The sequence below is a fragment of the Chenopodium album genome, chromosome 10, assembly GCF_948465745.1.
Source record: "Chenopodium album chromosome 10, dcCheAlbu1.1, whole genome shotgun sequence".
NCBI lineage: Eukaryota > Viridiplantae > Streptophyta > Magnoliopsida > Caryophyllales > Amaranthaceae > Chenopodium > Chenopodium album.
The window spans coordinates 49,403,953-49,411,282 of record NC_137843.1 but is presented as its reverse complement, the minus strand read 5'-3'; the positions used below and the strand labels follow the sequence as shown (position 1 = coordinate 49,411,282).

Sequence of the window (7,330 nt, the reverse complement as noted above, 5' to 3'; positions counted from 1 at the left end):
GATTCAATTTTGGCTACAATATTTTGTTGCAAAATTCCTAAACCCGAAATCTCTTAATATTATAATAGGATTTTAAATTTATGCTACACCTGTAATCAAACCATTTATTTGACAACTAATATTACAATACACTCATGCATAATATCTACAATCTACATTTTTAAGATGTGGGTATTGTTAGTTAGACAGTTAGTTCATGGAATGAATAATATAGGGATAATATTATACTTGATACTAGGTATACGTATCTATTATGAATACTGAGTGTGCATAAGAATGATTTTATTATCTATCGAATATAAATTTACATAATAGACATAAATAAATGCATATAAAAAAAATAATAATATGAGGCACATAAGTGTACCACCCTATAAAAAAAACTATAATTCTCATTTTTAATATAGATTTTGGTACTTATTTTATATGTGTATAACCAACTATCACAGGGTTACTCGGTTAGTGTTATAGGGGTTACCCACTTAGTGTTATAGTTGTTACTTTGTTAATGTGGTACTTTGTTATTTAAGGGTTACTAAATAAGTATAATTATACTTATTTGTGCAAAAATAAGTATAACAAGGTTTTATTATACTTATTTGTGCAAAAATAAGTATAACAGGGTCTTATTATACGGTCTTATTATACTTAATTTTTGCACAAATAAGTATAATAAGACCCTGTTCACTTCACCTTAAAGATATAATATTCGGTAAAAATAATATAGTTTAGTATAATAAGTTCAATTTAGTATATTTAATTTTAATTCACTAAAATCAATAACTTTAAAGAAGAAATATAATAGAGAAACAATAATAATAATAATTATAAAAACAGCAAAAATAATTTCCATTCAATAAAAATTAATTTCAGTTCAGTAAAAACAATTTAAGTTCAGCAAAAATAGTTTTAGTTTAGTAAAAATATTTTCATTTCAGCAAATATAAGGTGAAGTGAACAGGGCCTTAGAAGTTACTCTGTCAATATAATAGGAGTTAGTTTGTTAGTGGGGTTACTCCGTTTTTTTTTTACAAGCGGTCACACGGTGTGACAGTTTGTTAGTGTTATAGGGGTTACTCCGTTTTTTTTTACAAGAGATCACACGGTGTGACTAGCCGCACAAAAAATATGTTTTAAATTTTGTATATGTCGTCACCGGTGATATGTAAGAATGATATGCATTTTTTTCTTCATTTATATGCTTGTATATTTAATTTTTTTACTTAGTATTATATATATGCATTAAAAACATTAAATGATTACGTAAAATTAAAAAAAGACAGATAATCAAACAATTGACAAGCTTAAACATCATTGCGAGGTTAAAATTTTAGAAAAAAAAAATTATATTTTTTACTAAGCTTTAAGTTAGTGGCTTTGTAGATTGTTAGTCGGGTAAATTTTTGGTTGTAGAAGGTGCGATAGATTTGTGGTGATGATGAGGTGATTTCATCATGTAATAAAATTAGGGTAGTAAGTGATGGGATCAAAAATTCTATTTTTAAAAGCTTTATATTAAGAGGCCATAGAGGAGAAAAAAGATACGAGATTATTTGTGATATACGAAGTACAATATACAATGATCATGTTGTTATTATAATGGCAAACTTTTCCAAAAATATATTGAGTTAGAGGACGGAGATAGCCATTTAAAAGGCAAATGTTTATATGTGGTTTGGCTCGCCACATCGTGTGGCAGGGGTTACTCAAGTTACTCGATCAGAGGTTACTTGAGTTACTCAATCAGGGGCTACTTGAGGGGTTCACTAAGGGGTTACTTGTGGGGTTCGGTTAGGGGTTAGTTACTCGGTCATGGGTTACTTAAAAGGTTACTTGGTCAAAGGTTACTCAAGGTGTTACTCGATCAGGGGTTACTCAGTCATGGGTTACTCGAGTTATTCTATAAGGGTTTACTTTAGGGGTTCGGACAAGGGTTACTCGGTCATGGGTTGCTTGAGGGGTTTCGGTCAGGGGTTACATGGTAATGGATTACTTGAGGGGTTATTCAGTCAGGGGTTACTCAAGGGGTTCGGTCAGGGTTTACGAGTTACTCGGTCATGGGTTACTTGAGGAGTTACTCGATCAAGAGTAACTTGAGTAACCTCTGACTGAGTAACTCGAGTAACCCCAGGCAAACGATGTGACCATCCATAGAGAAAAATCCCCTAAACCATTAAAAAAATGAGGTGGCCAATGGCTCAAGTAGAAATGAGGGAAATAATATGACTTAATATGGACATTGATTGTTAATTCATTGAGTTCGTTGAATTATTTTTCAAATCTATCCATAAAAATTAAGAATTAAAAAAAAAGGTTATTTTCAAGTAGTACTTCGTATATCATTATTTTGAGGATTTTTTTTAATTTTTTTAGGGTTAAAAACATATGATTAAGACATATTATAAGTAAATTTATTAAAACTCATTAAATCATTTTATTTTAAAATTTTATGAAATGAATATGAGTATCAAGATTTGTAAGCCGTGCATCACACGGGTGCTATACTAGTGAATGAATATAGATAATGCAATTATCATCTATATATATAGGAAAATTTGTCTAGAACTACCCGTAAGATAGAGTGTTTTGTTAACAACTACCCATTTTTTTTTAATTGTTTACAACTACCCGCAAGATGGAAAACGTTTGGGTAGCACTACCCATTAACGTTTTCCGTCCAATTTTCACGTTAACGGGGCCCACCATTAACCTTTCCCACCCAATTTACTCCCCCCAACTACCTTTTCTCTCTCCTCTCTCCTCTTTAATTCCTTTCCCTCTAATAACAGTCAAAAATCCGATTGAAGAATTCAAGCAATTGAAGACAACTGCATGTAATCTCTCACAGTTTCCTTCTAATTCATTGATTTTCGCATTTGTTTACAAGTTTTAATTGGTTGGAATTACAAGAATTAGGGTTTAAATTACTGTTTTAATTTAGGGTTTATGTGTTCAATAATATTTGGGGGGTTTTTGATTTCTAGGGTTTGGGGGGTAAATTGAGTAATGTGAATCAGTAATGCTAGCTTAGAGATAGAATTTTGAAGCATTTTAATAACTAAATTGACATTTTAATTTGTAGGATGTCCAATTCTTCATACCATTCAGCTATGCAATTTCATCCAAACAAGTGCAATTGTGGCATTCCACCTAAACTAGAGACTTCGTGGACTACAAAAAACCCTGGGATAAGATGAAGCAAAGACAGGGATGGTAGGGCTGCAAATTTCTGAAAAAAGGACGAAGATGATGGTGAATATTCGCTGCTTAGGTCAGAAAGGTTGAAGGTCAATTGAAGAGAGTAAAAGAAGAGAGTGGAGTGATAATGGAGGAAAATTAGAGGAGAAAGAAAAGGTAGTTGGGGGGAGTAAATTGGGTGGGAAAAGTTAATGGTGGGCCCCATTAACGTGTAAATTGGACGGAAAACGTTATTGGGTAGTACTACCCAAACGTTTTCCATCTTGCGGGTAATTGTAAACAATTAAAAAAAAAAGGTAGTTATTAACAAATCACCCTATCTTGCGGGTAGTTCTAGACAAATTTCCCATATATATATCTCTCTCTTATATTCTCTATTTCTCTTTATTTTATAAGAGCCCTTCTTTTCCCCTTTTCTTTCTCTTTCCCCCCTTTTCCTTCTCTTTCCCGCTTCTGTTTTCATTTTCGTCGAGCTCCATCTGAAATTTTCGAGCTTTTTCTTTCTCTTTCTGGTTCCCTCCTCTTCATTTTACCCTTCTCTTGAATCCACCACCTTCCTCCACCACTGCCGCCACCTGTACCAAAACCCATCCCTTCCACCACAGCCACGTCCTCCAACGACCACCGCGAATAATTGCTCTAAACAAATACAACCACCGCGTCCTCGTTCTCGTTCCCCTTCGAAGAACGGCTTCGATTCGAACCAAATACAACCATCATCGCCGCCATTGTTTATTTGTTGAATCAACAATAATGGAGGTTAGGGTTTGTGGGTGCGTTTTATTTCGAATCAATTGGATCTTCTTGCTTCTTCAACAACAACAAATACAAATCAATTTCGAGCAAAAAATCAGAAATTTGAGGTTAGGTTTTCTAATTTATTTAGCTTTGCATTATATTTTTGTCGAATTACTTCTAGAATCGATGATTTTATTTGAGAATCGTTTTCAATTCCCTAATTCAAGTTATTTAGGGTTTTGATTTCTAATTTGGATATTGAAATTTGACTGTGGTGGATATTGGATTATGAGCTTGTTTATTGATTGTTTGTTTGTTTTTTTTTTTTTTTTTTTTTTTTTTTTTTTTTTTTTTTTTTTTTTGTGGGTACTCTAAATTCTTAGACTGGGTGAAATTAATTTGAATTATATAGAGTTGGTGGATTGATTGGTGTGATAATTGGTTGCTCTTTGTTCTTGGTGTGTTAATTGAGGTTCAGTGTATTAGGATGAGTTTTTAGAGTAGAGCTCTTCTGAAGTCTGAAGTGTAGAGTTTTTTATTCTGGTCTGTTATCTTGATATTTCATGAAAATTCATTTTTTTTTCCTTTTCGGAGTAAATTCTTTGATAGATTTATCAAGGAGCGGAAAAAGAAGGATCCGAAGACGGATGTTGCAGTTGTAACTAAGTTTGTTGCATTGCCATGGAGATTAGGATGCGAAAGTGTTGTCAAAGCCTAAATGGATTCTCTCAGTCGCCTAGAACTCTCCTCTGTGGAGCTGTATCAACTACACTGGTAAGCATGATCTTACAGAAAATGGAAAATATCTATGTTATTCTCTTTGTGCAGTTAATTACTGTCTTGTGATGATTCAGGCCTGGAATATGGGGAAATGAAGGTTGCTCATTAATAATATCTCTATCTAGTTCAATTCAATTTCTGAGCTGAAATTTTTACCCTCCACATTTTGTGTTCAAGCAGTCTTACTTCATTGTAAGGATTACATTCCAGGGTACATTGACGGTCTTGGTGATGCTGTTGTGAAGGGCCTCGTGAAGGTTGTTGTAGTTTCTAATTATAGCGGTGCCAATCAATCCACAGGTATGTCATAGGTATTTGGTTGATTGCTTTTTTATTTTTGCATATAATAAATTGGAGATAGTCACAAGCATCTTTGGAATTGGCTTCAGATTTATAAACTTGAAATTGTTAATAAATACCACATTTGGACAGTTTATTATAGCGCATTGTGATAACTAAATTAAGGCCTCCTCTGCCTTTTTTGGTTGAAAAGCCAGAACAAATTGATTCCCTAATGGACAATTCTGCTATGTTTGAAGTACTGTATTTTTGAAGCATGAGTACAACTTTTGAGTTCTTTAATGAGTGCTTAGCAAATTTTACCACTTCTGCTATGTTTTGTTATTGTTCGATGCTTTCAGGTGCTATTTAATGAAGATTTTGGAGTGCTTTAAGCTGCAAGTTATTGAGGTTGCTTCAGGTGCTATTTAATGAGGTTGCTTCAGGTGCTATTTTGGAGTGCTTCAGGTGCTATTTAATGAGGTTGCTTCAGGTGCTATTTTGGAGTGCTTCAGGTGCTATTTAATGGCTCACTTGCTTCTACTTTATTTTGGGTTCAAATTGTAGTGTTGCGTTAATTGAGGTCCGGTCTATTAAATGTGAATTTTTAGAGTTGCTCTTTGTTTCCTCTGCTTTAGTTCCTATATTAGTTTTGGATTTGATTTTATGTGCTGTGTTTTGGCTTTATTGAATGACTTGAATATGCAGCCATGCTGCTTCCCTCCTGCTGCCGACTGTTCTACCTTTGCTGCTTCACTATCTGCTCTGCTAGTGCTATTGCTACTGCTGCTCTGCCTTGACGAGGTTACTGCAGGTGGTCTGGTAAGGGTTCCACTACTGCTGCCCTGCTGAGGCTGCTGCTGCAGTTGGCCTGGCAAGGTTGCAGCAACTGCTGCCCTGCTGAGGCTGCTGCTGCAGCTGGCCTCGAAAGGTTGCAGCTGCTGCTGCCTTGCTGAGGCTGCTGTTGCAGCTTCCCAAGCAAGGCTGCAGCTGCTACTACTATAACTAGGAATGTTTTTGTGTCTCTGTATTCTAAGTTTCTACACTTGCCGCCATTCTTAACTTCTTCTTGTTCTTTTATCATGGACCAGAAGCTTTGCTACTGCTTCTAAAGATATTATTATTATTATTTTTTTTTCTCCTCTTCTATTGAATTAATTTTGAGTTGTTGATTATAACCTTGTTCTGGGTATTGTTTTAGGGCTTATTTTGCAATGCTAATTTATGTAAATTGAATATATGTTGAATTTTTCATCAATTTTTTATTGAATTAGTTTAGTCTTGTGTTTCCTTAAACTAAATTAACCATACTTAAGATACTGAGGTTTATCATTTGTTTGATACTCGTATTATTATTGGTAAAAAAAAACGAGAATTTAAAATTTAGTAGTGTTGATATGTACTTTTCCTATGATTGAAGAATATTCTATGAAATGGCAATAAATACATTAAATCATTTGCCAATTTTGTAAAATGTTTATTCCAAATAATGGTTTGCTTTGTTTATCTGATTTATGTTTTGTTTACTCTGATTTGTGTAGGTTCTTGTTCAAATTGTTAATTTGTCACAAAAGAAGAAATGGAGGGTGATAATGGAGGATGGAAGGAATGGAGGGTGATAATGCTGTTGTTCTACTACTTGCTGCTTCTGTGCACCTGTTCTGCTGCTTCTATTCACCTGTTCTGCTACTGTGCAACTGCATATGTTACTCTTTTGTGTGTAACCTTTTTTTTTGGACGAAAATTATAATATTCCAACCTTTTTTTTTATGAAAATATGTAAGTTTATATATATGTTTGTGTTTATATGTCAATTTAAGTGAAAAAATGCAAAAAAATAAAAATAAAAATAAAAATAAAATAAAATTTAATTTTTTTTGGTCATTAAGGGCACCGGTTAATACCAAAAAAAAACGCGGTAAAGGTTTTTTCGGCACCGGTTAACCAAATATTTGGCATCAGTTTTGAACTGGTGCGATTTTTTCAGATTTTTGGCATCCCTCAAATGAACATCGATTCAAAACCGGTGCTATAGGGGGGTTTTGAACGGTACTCTTTTATATTTTTCTACTAGTGTAGCGAAAATTTGTCATATGACATTTTAAAGTGACAAAATAAGTAATATTAAATAATAATTGATGGTTTAATTTCATAAATCAAATTGATAATTAGTGTTTAATTTTAGTTATTATAAATATATAATTTGATATTACTTTTTTTGCAATTATAATTCAATTATTATAATAAGAATCAATTCCATTAAAAACTATGAGAAATCCCAAACTCTAATTGAAATTCTTATTAGATCTGTGAAGAATCTAATGGTTATTTATTA

At 33.2% G+C, this 7,330-nt stretch overlaps 1 long non-coding RNA gene across 1 annotated transcript; it reads left to right on the top strand.

Moving 5' to 3' along the window:
* Positions 1 to 3,607: 3,607 nt before the first annotated feature.
* LOC145564029 (uncharacterized) lies at positions 3,608 to 6,787 on the top strand. The gene is made up of 6 exons (XR_014094720.1): positions 3,608 to 4,061; positions 4,546 to 4,710; positions 4,927 to 5,016; positions 5,358 to 5,510; positions 5,704 to 5,817; positions 6,537 to 6,787. It is a non-coding gene; the product is annotated as an uncharacterized LOC145564029 (long non-coding RNA).
* Positions 6,788 to 7,330: the final 543 nt, after the last annotated feature.